Below are 15,033 nucleotides of genomic sequence, written 5' to 3'. Positions count from 1 at the left end.
TGCAACATTTTTTAAATTAAATTCACAATCTTTCTCTCTCACATGCACATTTCTGCCTAATAAAAACCAACAATGTGCTACCTTTTTGTAGTATTTAAGCCGAATCTCACTGTTCAGTAGCAGCTAGCTAGTAGAAAGCTAGCAGCTGTAGCTAGCTAGCTAACACCAGTTGGATGAGCAGCAAAAGGAAGGTAGCTAGCTAGCCAGGTATATGTTGACATGGACGGGTTTTCATATGGCTAAAGACAGTCATCTGTGTAAACTGCTGACCTGGACACTTGCGTGTAATCAGAGCACAAATAAATACGCTAGCGAACGTCCTTGGCTGCTATTACAGCCAGTTAGATGCACCAAACGTTGGTAACTTTGGGAAAACTGTCACGCGGTTAATGTATAATACATGCACACACCAGAAGGGGTGTAGTTTTTGACACCCCCCTCCCTTTTCCGACACACAAACCCCCTTGCGCACATACCCATACGGTGTGTGCTTATTTTAATGAATTGGGTGTCTCTTAAAAGAGCCCTTGGGTTTGTTGGTCCTCGTTGAGTGTAGGGACAGGGAGTGTCACGATGCAACTATGGAAGAGAGAACAGTGGAGAGGCCAGGTATCGGTTTCCCGTTAGTGATGGAACTTATGTTATGAACTTGTGTTTTAATGTATCTTTCCTACAACGACCAAATATGTAATATGTGTTTTCCTCAACACCACACAGAGAAAACAGTCGCTATGTGTGTTTTTGGTGCATGTATCGAAAGAAAGGAAGATCAGTTTTCTCCATTCAAATCTTTCATTAACGTTAGAATTATTTCACAATACGGACGACGGATCAGCTCCTAGAAAGATCTTACCACTTACGGCTGAAAATATTGAAGTGGCTTATTCTAATGTTCACCCAATAAAATCACAGATTTGGCACATCATTACATCATGAAATATGTTAAGTAGCCTGCAAATAGCAAAATAGAACTCGACTTTTACCAAATTTTGTTCTTACAGCCTGAATTTTAAATGGATTAAATTGAGATGTAGTGTCACTGGACTACACACAGTACCCCATAATGTCAAAGTGGAATCATGTTTTTAGATTTTTTTTACAAATAAATTACAAATTAAAAGCTGAAATGTCTTGAGTCAGTAAGTATTCAACCCCTTTGTTATGGCAAGCCTAAATCAATTCAGGAGTAAACTTTGCAAAACAAGTCACATAATAAGTTGCATGGACTCACTCTGTGTGCAATAATAGTGTTTAACATGATTTTTGAATGACTACCTCATCTCTGTATCCCACACATATAATTATCTGTAAGATCCCTCAATGGAGTAGTGAATTTCAAACACAGATTCAACCACGAAATCCAGGGAGGTTTTCCAACGCCTCACAAAGAAGGGCACCTGTTGGTAGATGGAATATCCCTTTGAGCATGGTGGATGGTGTATCAATACACCCAGTCACTACAAAGGTACAGTCATCCTTCCTAACTCAGTTGTCGGAGAGGAAGGAAACTGCTCAGGAATTTCACTATGAGGCCAATGGTGACTTTAAAACAGTTAGATGGCTGTGGTAGGAGAAAACTGAGGATGGATCAACAACGTTGTAGTTACTCCACAATATAAACCTAAATGACAGTTTGAAAAGAAGGAAGCCTGTACAGAATAAAAACATTCCAAAAAATGCATCCTTTTTTCAATAAGGCAATAAAGTAAAACTGTAAAAACTGTGGCAAATAAATGAACTTCATGTCCTGAATACAAAGCGTTATGTTTGGGGCAAATCCTAAACAACACATTACTGAGTACCACTCTTCATATTTTCTAGCATGGTGGTAGCTGCATCATGTTATGGGTATGCTTGTCGTCGGAAAAGACTAGGGAGTTGTGTTGTTGTTAAGCTAAGCACAGGCAAAATCCTAGAGGAAAACCTGGTTCAGTGCACTTTCCAACAGACACTGGGAGACAAATTCACCTTTCAGCAGGACAATACCCTAAAACACAAGGCCAAATATACCCTGGAGTTGCTTACCAAGACGATATTGAATGTTCCTGAGTAGCCAAGTTACAGTTAGGACTTAAATCGGCTTAAAAATCTATGGCAAGACTTGAAAATGGCTGTCTAGCAATGATCAACAACCAATTTGACAGAGCTTGAAGAATTTTAGAAAGATGAATGTGCAAATAATCCAGGTGTACTAAGCTCTTAGAGACTCTCCCAGAAAGACTCCGCTGGAATCGCTGCTTAAGGTGATTGTAACGTGTATTGACAGAGGGGTGTGAATACTTATGTAAATTTGATATTTCTGTATTTTATTTTCAAAAAATGTGCAGAAATGTCTAAACATGTCTTCACTCTGTCATTATGGGGTATTGTTTGTAGATAGTTGAGAAGAAATATATGTAATACATTTTGAATTATGTCTGTAACACAACAAAAATGTGAAATAAGTCAAGTGTTATGAAAACTTTCTGAAGTCACTGTATTGAAATGGCCCTATAGCCTACTGTTTATATTTTAATACAGCCATCTCGGTTTTCATTTGAAGCGTCACTTTTTATACGTCACTTGTATGTATCAATTGCAAAGATATTAGCAACTTTGCATTTGTAGTCAACTTTGTTCTGAAGTTATTGCTGTCACAGAGAGACAGATAAACCATGTGATTCTATATTTATCGGAGATCGTCTTTGTATAAAGTGACATGGGGGGGGGGCATTTAACAATGCACTTACCTGTTCTGTTAGTGGTCTGAAGCAGCTGTTTGATTCCAAGTGTTTTCAAGTGCAACTTTAATAACTATGGTTTATGTAATGATGCTACTACAGAGGTTCTAACGATTAACTTGGCCTTAAGATGCTCAGGGCCGGCTCTAGCCTTTTAGGGTCCCTAAGCAAGATTTTGTTCCATCTGGAAAATCACCTGTTAATATTAAATAAATACTAATAACTACATTGTTTCTGTTGCCATTTGTCAAACCCCCGAGGTGCCTAATTTATATTATAAACTGGTTACCTACGTAATTAGAGCAGTAAAAATAAACGTTTTGTCATACCCCTGATTTACCACGGCTGTCAGCCAATCAGCATTCAGGGCTCGAGCAACCCACTTTATAATGTTGTATAATAATGTTGTATAATCACCTTCCGGTGTAAGAACCGGAAGGTGATTAATATAATTTTTGGGTTCTTGTTTTTGTGCATCTTTGAGAAATGTTCTATCGATTCCCTGGGTCATCTCATGTTTTCATGTGTATCTGAGCTATTGCTGTTCAAGCAGGCAGCAATTCATTAATTTAACAGAGTGTGTAACACATTTTTCCTATTTTCCTGCCTCTTCAGTCCAAGGTGCATTGCATGGTGGTGGGGTTGTGAATGTCAGACTGGCACTCTGAGGCACATCGATCTGCAGGTTGAACATTATGAGATTGTAGACTCCTAAATCTATAATGCAGTTTGTTTTGGCGATTTTACAGCTAACTAGCTACTTCACATGCTGATATTGACTTTGGTATTATTGTGTGTAGCTACGTTTGCTAGCTAGCTAGCCAGCCAGCCCATAGAGAAAGCATTGCATTGTGGGTTTTGTAGTCGACTTGAGCAGCAACAGATTTCAGCAACGATTTTCAGATGTTGCTTCCAATCTTATTATAACGACAAAATTAAACATTTGTTCAAAATAAATTATTGTTCTCATATATTAGTATTATGCAACACAGTAAATTATAGGAATGAGTGGTTTTGGGTGGAATTTTCCTTTATTAAGTGAGTAGTAGTCATTGGTCTGAAGCCGAAAAAGGAAGCAAATTCACCAATGTTTTCCAGCAGACAGATTTGACCTACTACAGTAGCTGTGTTGTTCTATTGTACTTCCAACAATGTGTAGGCAGGTAGCTTAGGATTCAAACCTCAAACAGCCTAATTCATACTCTTCAGAGGGATAATGGACTTCACAGACTTAATATTGGTAGTATAAATATATCAAATAATATTTATATATTTACACTACTGATCAAAAGTTTTAGAACACCTACTCATTCAAGGGTTTTTCTTTATTTTTGCTATTTTCAACATTGTAGAATAATAGTAAAGACATCAAAACTATGAAATAACACACATGGAATCATGTAGTAACCAAAAAAGTGTTAAACAAATCAAAATACATTTTATATTTGAGATTCTTTAAATAGCCACCCTTTGACTTGATGACAGCTTTGCACACTCTTGGCATTCTCTCAATCAGCTTCACCTGGAATTATTTTCCATCAGTCTTGAAGGAGTTCCTACATATGCTGAGCACTTGGCTGCTTTTCCTTTGCTCTGCGGTCCGACTCATCCAAAACCATCTCAATTTGTTTGGGGTCGGGGGATTGTGGAGGCCAGGTCATGTTGTCAGCCTGGATGTTGTCAGTTACACAGCCTGGAGGTGTGTTGGGTCATTGTCCTGTTGAAAAACAAATGATAGTCCCACTAAGCCCAAACCAGATGGGATGGCATATCGCTGCAGAATGCTGTTGCAGCCATGCTGGTTAAGTGTGCCTTGAATTCTAAATTAATCACAGACAGTTTCAACAGCAAAGCTCCATCACACCATCACACTTCCTCCATGCTTTTACGGTAGGAACCACACATGCGGAGATCATCTGTTCACCCACACCGCGTCTCACAAAGACGGTCGGAACCAAAAATCTCCAATTTGGACTCATCAGACCTAAGGACAGATTTCCACTGTTCTAATGTCCATTAGTGTTTCTTGGCCCAAGTCTCTTCTTCTTATTGGTGTCCTTTAGTAGTGGTTTCTTTGCAGCAATTCGACCATGAAGGCCTGATTCACAGTCTCCTCTGAACAGTTGATGTTGACATGTGTATGTTACTTGAACTCTGAAGCATTGATTTGGGCTGCAATTTCTGAGGCTGGTAACTCTAATGAACTTATCCTCTGCAGCAGAGGTAACTCTGGGTCTTCCATTCCTGTGGTGGTCCTCATGAGAGCCAGTTTCATCATAGCGCTTGATGGTTTTTGCGACTGCACTTGAAGAAACTTTCAAAGTTCTTCAAATGTTCCTTATTGACTGACCTTCATGTCTTACACCATGCCCAAACTACGTCATCATCATCGTGCGCAAATTTATTTAGTCCCCCCACACAAAATGCAATCAATGACACGCAGGTTGAAATATCAAAACAAACTCTGAACCAATTATATTAATTTGGGGACAGGTCGAAAAGCATTACATTTGTGTGTATTTATATTTATTTTTGCAACAATATTACATTTACAATATATATATCTATATCTAAAGATATAGTACATACACTACCAGTCAAAATTTTTAGAACACCTACTCATTCAAGGGATTTTCTTGATTTTGACTATTTTCTACATTGTAGAATAATAGTGAAGACATCAAAACTATGAAATAACATATATGGAATCATGTGGTAACCGAAAAAGTTTTAAACAAATCAAAATATATTAGAGATTTTTCAAATAGCCCTTTGCCTTTTACATTTTTACTTGAATTTAACCTGTATTTAACTAGACAAGTCAGTTAAGAACATATTCAACATATTCTTTACAATGACGGCCTACTCCGGCCAAACCCGGACAATGCTGGGCCAATTGTGCGCCAACCCATGGGACTCCCAATCACGGCCGGATGTGATTCAGCCTGGATTCGGACCAGGGATATAGTGACGCCTCTTGCACTGAGATGCAGTGCCTTAGACCACTGCGCCACTCGGGAGCCTTGATGACAGCTTTGCACACTCTTGACATTCTCTCAACCAGTTTCATGTTGTAGTCACCTGGAATGCATTTCAATTAGCAGGTGTGCCTTGTTAAAAGTTCATTTGTGGAATTTCTTTCCTTCTCAATGCTTTTGAGACAATCAGTTGTGTTGTTACAAGGTAGGACGGTATACAGAAGATAGCCCTATTTGGTAAAAGACCAAGTCCATACTATGGCAAGAGCAGCTCAAATAAGCAAAGAGAAACTACAGTCCATCATTACTTGAGCACGCTGCCCAAACCGTGCACGAGAGTTGTAAAATAAATGTATACAAACATGTTATTCAATCATTGCATTGCCAGGCGCTAAAATAGAAGTTGCTTCTATTTGTGATGCAGAACGCGACGCAAGTCCTGCCTCTCCCATCTCCTCATAGGCTTTTAGAAGTATATACCCACATGCCATCTCCTCATTGGTTATACCCACGTGGGTGATTGAAAGATGAAATGAGGTCTGTTGTGGTAATTCACCTTATTATGAAAGTTATTTGCCAATCACCATATAAAATCCAAAGAAGAAAAAGCTTGGAATGAGGAGAGATGACTAGAAACGATTCGGTTGACCGTTTTACGTGTGGATTAATTGTCTGAGTAGAGGACCTCACTCAATTAAGCCTGATGGTGTTGTCAGTATAAAAGCAAAGGTTGCTTTCAGATAATAAAAAAAGCTTGAAAAGGTCATGAAATGGGGTAATGTCTTCGTGTGGGGTGGGAAGAACACAATACGTTACCTTGTATGCAGTACAAATCCCATTATTGTGGGAGCACCTCTAAGAATATGCATTAGGCTGTTTGAGAAGGTTTGAATCCTAAGCAACCTGCCTACACATTGTTGGAAGTACAATAGACCAACATAGATACTGTAGTAGGTCAAAGCTGTGTGCTGGAATACCTTGGTAGAGCATGGGTGAAGTATGCATTGTGATGCTCATGGGAATTTCCTTTTTTTCGGCTTCAGATCAATGCCTACTTATCACTTCAAATGTTTTTTTGTTTGTTTTGAAGAATCTATATGGATCTCCTCACTGCTCTTTTACTGTGCTCACCTTCTATACTGTAATGTAGCTAAAATACATTTAAGACAATCCTCTATACTAGATTTCCCTTTCCCTATTGGGGTCTTGCATACACAACATCTATTTCTTCTGATTTAGAAATACAACTGAGTACATGATTGCCTTTTCTGATGCATCAGTGGCTCATATTTGCAAACGGCTTGGGATTATCATAAAGAATTACCTTCAAGTGTTCCAGAAGAAACAGCTTTATGAATTCAGCAATGCTGTATATACATCAGAGAGAATCGTTTTCACCCTCATAGGTCAAGGTTCAATTGCAGGGCATCCTTGTATTGAAATGAGATATGAATAAATATTGTTTTCTAGTATATGTTGTGTGTGATTATGTGATTTCTGAATTGAATAAAATTGGGGAGGAAATGTTGTGTACTGCCGTACGCATTTGACAGAAGACTACAGCTAGCTAGCTGCCACTAGGGGGAGTGCAATTCTAAGGCATGACCATTCAAATTGTCTTTCACTGTTCAGGGACACACTTATTTCACCTTGTTCTTTAGTTTCGCAATGATCAGGCTGATGAAAACACCATCATTATATGATTAATATGAGAGTCTGCTCACAGTTAGCCATCGTAAACCTGTAGCAGCCATCCATAATCACATCCCCTCGTTCCTTCCTCTAACTGCATCCTTCTATCCCTCCTTAACCCACCATCCTGCCCTTTCTTTCTCCCTGCTTTATTCTTACACATTCTCTTTACACTTTATTCCACCATGTTGCATTTCAACTTCTATAGATTGACCACTGCATCTCATCTCTCATCTCCCCCTCCACCCCTGAAGCCAGACCCCTCTCCTGGGTCACCCTACCCCATGTTGTAGTGCTGACATGTAGGGTAGGCTGCCTCTCGACGTACGGGGCGGGGCGCTAGACGGGGGCCATTTCTCTTTATTTGTTTGACTTCATATTCAAGTCTCACTCTTAGCGGACAACTGGCTGCCATGATGAGATTGACCTGGTTGGGTATCAGTGATTGACTAGGAATGTTAAGTAGAGTGAGGGTCATACTACGATAATGCTCCATGTCAGTCTGTAGTAGCAGACCGCAGTCGGTGCTGGAGCATGTCAAGCAGCTCTCTGTATAAGCACATTTATTCTGATTGATGGCTCAACTGATACCACTGTGTGCCCTTTAGCGACTTTCATTTTGCTGGACTAGCAGATTCATATTGATACAGCACAATGATGATCTAGCCATAAAGAGGCAGTATTTGTCTGACACTGATAAATGCTTTCAGCTGTGATTCCACATTTGCTCTTAGAATATGTTGGGGTCTTTGGCTGGTCTCCAGAACACACAGCACTGTTAATGTAACACCATGCCATCCATTGGAAATTTGACCTTGACTTTAAACTTGGTGGTTATGCAGTGAGATAGCTGTTCTCTTACTGGGGTAATGTAATGTCTTTGTCATAAAGGTTATGCCTCATAAAGAATGATGGTCAGAGGTGTGAGTGACGTCATTCAACCACCAAAGAGTTCTGACTTTCTATGTTCTATGATAATCTCCTTTTTATGTTCCGTCAGTCTGGAGTAGTTTGAGATGTGCCGTATCTAAAAATGTGTTAATATTGGTTTTCATCCAGTTAAATGTAATTGAAAATGTAGTCTACGTAATCGCCAAAAGTTATTATTTATCACGAGGGCCATAAACAATAATTAGTAAGGCTGCATACTCAAAAAAGTTTAAAATCTCACCTTTCTTGTAAGAATAGTTATAAATTGCTGAGGTGTAATCATTTTTGAGGACACAAGCTCAAGTACACAGTACAAATATGAAAAAAATGAAATATTTAATGATGTATTTCCTATTCAACAAAACTGAATGAGTAAGGGTTTAATTTACTTATATTATTTCTAAATATAGTATAATCACATTATAAAACGACTAACTATAAGATTTCACCTTCCTTATAACTGTAAAATATATATTTGTATGTTTAGTGTTAGAGAAAATTTGCATATTTTCTAAAGGTCTTTCTTGATCAAAACATCTTCCTCCATCCCTGTGAACATCTCAGAGAGCATGGCTTCCTGAACTTGTTAGGAACTCGCCTTTCATCTCATATTCATCTTGTCTGTCTATGACAAACAGAAAGTGTTTGTTTAAAATCGATGAATTATTTTAGATAAATCGATCTCTGAATGTGCTGAATGTACCGTGATGAAACCACTCTCCTGCTGCGCTACGATGAAACGATTGCAGCCATGTTCTTTGTCAGTGGCTTTCAGCCAGGAGTTGATGGACAGTCAGAAGAGTGAATGAAATGGTGGGAGGGACATCCCAGCTTTAAGTGGTTTCAGATTTCACATCTATGTCACACGGGCTCAGAAAATATACTCTGTGTCCAAGGGAACCATACTCTGTGTCCAAGGGAACCATACTCTGTGTCCAAGGGAACCATACTCTGTGTCCAAGGGAACCATACTCTGTGTCCAAGGGAACCAGGAGTAAATGTGTGTCGGACGCTGGACCAGAAGCACACATGTCCCCTAAACAGGGACTTTACAGTGGCTTGCGGAAGTATTCACCCCCCTTGGCATGTTTCCTATTATGTTGCCTTACAACCTGGAATGAAAATTGATTTTTTGGGGGGGGTTGTATAATTTGATTTACACAACATGCCTACCACTTTAAAGATACAAAAAAAAATATTTGTGAAACAAACATGAAATAAGATATTTTTTTAAATGAAAACTTGAGCGTGCATAACTACCTTTTCAGCAATTACAGCTGCAAGTCTCTTGGGGTATGTCTCTATAAGTTTGGCACATCTAGCCACTGGGATTTTTGACCATTCTTCAAGGCAAAACTGCTCCAGCTCCTTCAAGTTGGATGGGTTCCGCTGGTGTACAGCTATCTTTAAGTCATACCACAGAGTCTGGGCTTTGAATAGGCCATTCCAAGAAATGTTAATGTTTCCCCTTATACCTCTCAAGTGTTGCTTTAGCAGTATGCTTAGGGTCATTGTCCTGCTGGAAGGTGAACCTCCGTCCCAGTCTCAAATCTCTGGAAGACTGAAACTGGTTTCCGTCAAGAATCTCCCTGTATTTAGTGCCATCCATCATTCCTTCAATTCTGACCAGTTTCCCAGTCCCTGAAAAACATCCCCACAGCATAATGCTGCCACGCCATGCTTCACGGTGGGGATGGTGTTCTCAGGGTGATAAGAGGTGTTGGGTTTGTGCCAGACATAGTGTTTTCCTTGATGGCCAAAAAGCTTAATTTTAGTCTCATCTGACCAGAGTACCTTCTTCCATATGTTTGGGTAGTCTCCCACATGCCTTTTGGCGAACACCAAACGTGTTTGCTTATTTTTTTCTTTAAGCAATGCCGTTTTTCTGGCCACTCTTCCATACAGCTCAGCTCTGTGGGGTGTACGGCTTAAAGTGGTCCTATGGATAGATACTCCAATCGCCGCTGTGGAGCTTTGTAGCTCCTTCAGGGTTATCATTGGGCCTGACCGCTTCGTTTGCCCCTTTTACGGCGACGTTGTTTAGGTTCTCCGGCTGGGATCCGATCCATTGTTCTGGGTGGAAGGCAAAACACAGGATCCGCTTCGGGAAAGTCATATTCCTGGTCGTAATGATGGTGAGTAGACGTTGCTCTTATATTCAGTAGTTCCTCCCGACTGTATGTAATGAAACCTAAGATTACCTGGGGTACCAATGTAAGAAATAACACATAAAAAAACAAAATACTGCATAGTTTCCTAGGAACGCGAAGCAAGGCGGCCATCTCTGTCGGTGCCGGACGTATGTAGACTACTGTGCTTGTCTGATGCTTTAAGCCTGGTCCTCCATCTGCTGCTGGTCTTCGCAGATTCTGCCATTACGCTCCTGAAGTTGCTGGTAATGGGCTGCACCAGGGGTCGGCAACTTTTTCCATTTGAAGTGCCAATTTATCTTACAATTTCTACCGATCTGAGTGCCAGTTATGATTTTCATATGCACATTTTCATGTAACAGTTTCATTTAATTTATAATAGTATTCGTATCTCAATCATTATAATGTGGTTCTATTGCCTTTGCCAACTTCTATTGTCATTGCCAACTATATAAAAATAGCCTACATAAAGCCAACTAATAAAAACATTGCAGCCTGCAGGTAGAAAATATCCTGATAAAATAAATATCCTATAAATCACATTGGCTACACATGGCCTGTCTGCAACGAACTTGAAACATTGTATCAACTATTAATTGGTCCGGCCTCAAGCTCTGCTAGCAAATTTACAACATTGTATCAAATATTCTGGGCCCTCAGAGTTTCCCACTCTAGTGAGCTCCAGACAGACACAGCTGTAGGCTATTTGCACAAGGGATAAGAAGTAATCAGGTAGGCCTATTTTATGACGTTTCCCCCAGATCAGAGCATTACATTTTTTCCCCCTTTCACCCCAAGTGATTATCAAAATATTTTTCAAATAGGCTACTTTGAGGAACTATTGTCATTCTCAATGGATGTAAAAACAGACTTAGTTTACTTGCTGTTTTAGGTGAAGAAAACATTTTGTTTGAGAAGCGCCACAGTGGTGGTGAGTTAAGACAATCATAAATCATATCAGATCCCCATATTTATAGGTCTACATTTGCATGTAGGCCAGGTAGCCTAGGTCTACTTCTATGTATAATCAGGTGACCTTACTCAAGATTGACAGGAGCGCTACAAATAAAAGACAATTAATAAATTGACAACTGTCTTAAATGGAATGAAATGAACCTAAACTTGTTCCTCACAAGTGTAGCCTAGGTTGTGTGGTCTGCAAACAGTGTTCACTTCGAAAATGAGAGCGGTAAAAGACTAATGATAATATATTGAATACATTAACAGAAATTACCATAACCAATTAAGGGCAAATGTACTACTAGTGATACTGGTGTGCTATCCCGGGGCCTCTGTAATGGATTAGTTCACTGAGACATGCATGAATCAGACAAGTGTCTTGTGTGCCATTTAAAAATATATATTTACACTACAAAAGTATGTGGATGCCTGCTTGTCGAACATCTCATTACAAAATCATGGGCATTAACATGGTGTTGGTCCCCTCTTTGCTGCTATAACAGCCTTCACTCTTCTGGGAAGGCTTTCCACCAGATGTTGGAACATTGCTGCAGGGACTTGCTTCCATTCAGCCACAAGAGCATTAGTGAGGTTGGGCACTGATGTTGGGTGATTAGGCCTGGCTCGCAGTTGGCGTTCCAATTCCTCCCAAAGGTGTTCGATGGGATTAAGGTCTGTGCAGGCCAGTCAAGTTCTTACAAACCGATTTCGACAAACCATTTCTGTATGAACTTCGCTTTGTGCACTGGGGCATTGTCATGCTGAAACAGGAAAGAGCCTTCGTCATGCTGAAACAGGAAAGAGCCTTCCCCAAACTGTTGCCCAAAAGTTGGAAGCACACAATTGTCTAGAATGTCATTGTATGCTGTAGTGTTAAGATTTCCCATCGCCTCATCGCAGTGCTAGCCGTGCCACTAGAGATCCTGGTTCGACTCCAGGCTGTTGCAGCCGGTCGCGACCGGGAGACCTAATGGGCGTCGCACAATTAGCCCAGCGTCGTTCAGGTTAGGGGAGGGTTTGGCCGGTAGGGATGTTCTTGTCCCATTGCGCTCTAGTGACTCCTGTGGCGGACCGGGCGCAATGCACTCTGACACCTGGTCGCCAGGTGTACGGTATTTCCTCCAACACATTGGTGCGACTGGCTTCTGTGTTAAGCGGGCATTGTGTCAAGAAGCAGTGTGTTTCAGAGGACGCACAGCTCTCGACCTTCGCCTCTCCCGAGGCCATACGGGAGTTGCAGCGATGAGACAAGATTGTAACTACCAATTGGATACCACGAAATTGGGGAGAAAAAGGTATAAAAAAATAATATGATTTCCCTTCGCTGTAAGTAAGGAGCCTGAACCATGAAAAACAGCCCCAGACCATTATTTCTCCTCCACCAAACTTTACAGTTGGCACTATGCATTCGGGCAGGTATCTTTTTCTTGGCATCCGCCAAACCCAGGTACGTCTGTCGGACTGCCAGATGGTGAAGCGTGATTCATCACTCCAGAGAATGCGTTTACACAGCTCCAGTATCCAATGGCGGCGAGCTTTACACCACTCATAGGCTTGTGTGTGGCTGCTCGGCAGTGGAAACCTATTTCATGTAGCTCCTGACAAACAGTGTTGTGCTGACGTTGCTTCCAGAGGCAGTTTGGAACTCGGTAGTGAGAGTTGCAACCGAGGACACGCTTCAGCACTCGGCGGTCCCATTCTGTGAGGTTGTGTGGCCTACCACTTTGTGGCTGAGCCTTGTTGCTCCTAGACATTTCCACTTACAGTTGACAGGGACAGCTCTAGCAGGGCAGAAATTAGATGAACTGACTTGTTGGAAAGGCAGCATCCTATGGCGGTGCCACGTTGAAAGTCACTGAGCTCTTCAGTAAGGCCATTTTACTGCAAATTATCGTCTATGGAGATTGCATGGCTGTGTGCTCAATTTTATACACCTGTCAACAACGGGTGTGGCTGAAATAACCAAATCCACTAATTTGAAGGGGTGTCCACATACTTTTGTATATATAGTGTATTTTCTACTGCTCGACCCAAAATAATTCAGCCGACTAAATGGAGTCAGCTCTAGAAATATCTAATTTACATAAGTATTCACAACCCTTTGATATGACAATCCAAACTGAGCTCAGGGGCTATAATTTCCTTTGATCCTTCTTGATTTATCATAACAACTTGATTGGAGTCCACCTGTGGCCAATTCACTTGTTTGGACATGATTTAGAAAGGAACACACCTGTCTATATAAGGTCCCACAGTTTACAGTGCATGTCAGAGCAGAAACTATACCATGAAGTCCAAGGAACTGTATGTAGATCTCCAAGACAGAATTGTGATGAGGTATATATCTGGGGAAGGGTATAAAACTATTTCTACAGTGTTTAAAGTTTCCAAGAGCACAGTGGTCTCCATCATTGGGAAATTGAAAAAATATGTAACTACCCATACTCATAAATAAATTCCACAAATTAACTTTTAACAAGGCACACCTGTTAATTTAAATGCATTCCAGGTGACTACCTCATGAAGCTGGTTGAGAGAATGCCAAGAGTGTGCAAAGGTGTCATCAAGGCAAAGGGTGACTACTTTGAAGAATCTCAAATATAAAATATATTTGGATTTGTTTAACCCTTTTTTGGTTACTACATGATTTCATGTGTTATTTCATAGTTTTCTTCACGATTATTCTACAATGTAGAAAATAGTAAAAATAAAGAAAAACCCTTGAATGAGTAGGTGTGTCCAAACTTTTCACTGGTACTATATGTAAATGAAATATTTCTGTATTTCATTTTCAATTAACAATTTCTAAAACCTGTTTTTACTTTGTCATTGTGGGGTATTGTTTGTAGATGGATGAGAGCACTTTTTTTTAAATACATTTTGAATTTAGGCTGTAACACAACAAAATGTTGAATAAGTCAAGGGGTATGAATACTTTCTGAAGGCTCTGTATGTCTCTTGCTATCTGATTCTGTCTGTTATCCATCTGAATAACATATCACCAGAGAGAGGTGTGTGTGTGTGTGTGTGTGTGTGTGTGAGAATCAGACCAATGTTTTGACCAGTGGATGCTCCCATCTCTCTACCCCCTCAGACACGCTCTACAGTTTTGTGATCACAGAGACAGAAGAACTACCACCCACACAAACTAACGCCTGTAGCTAGTGCTCTTCACTTCAATTAGAGAGAAGATCTAATGGATATGTCTGTGTGAATCAACAAACATTAATGAATTGAGATGGATAAATAGAAAACAAACATGGCTATCGCTATCAGTTAACATTGTGGATTTGTGTTCATAAAACCAACGTTGATGTCCATTAATTTTATCCAGACCTTAGTGCATTTGTGGTGTCTCTAATTCAGTATGTTGCTTTCACAATTGTTTAGTAAATTCATATTAAATAAAACATTCCATAATTTAAACAGCAAAGCAATAGCCCACTTGTTTACAGTCCACTGCGTTAGTTCAGTAGAATATACAGTATTATGCATTCAAGGAACAAATCATGATTAAGAAGAGAGACAATTGAACTGTCTGTGTTGGTTTTGATTCATTTTGTCAGATGTTTGTAAATGGGGCACCCAGGCCTTTGAGACAGA

General features: G+C 40.2%; 1 protein-coding gene across 4 annotated transcripts in view; it reads left to right on the top strand.

Moving 5' to 3' along the window:
* The window catches only part of LOC110492417 (IQ motif and SEC7 domain-containing protein 1), a 248,227-nt gene that overhangs the window by 131,970 nt on the left and 101,224 nt on the right, over positions 1–15,033 (top strand). The window lies entirely within an intron of this gene.

This window comes from Oncorhynchus mykiss, chromosome 16 (assembly GCF_057628025.1).
Source record: "Oncorhynchus mykiss isolate SJ-2025 chromosome 16, ASM5762802v1, whole genome shotgun sequence".
Classification (NCBI taxonomy): domain Eukaryota; kingdom Metazoa; phylum Chordata; class Actinopteri; order Salmoniformes; family Salmonidae; genus Oncorhynchus; species Oncorhynchus mykiss.
This window is presented reverse-complemented; position numbering and strand designations above follow the sequence as displayed.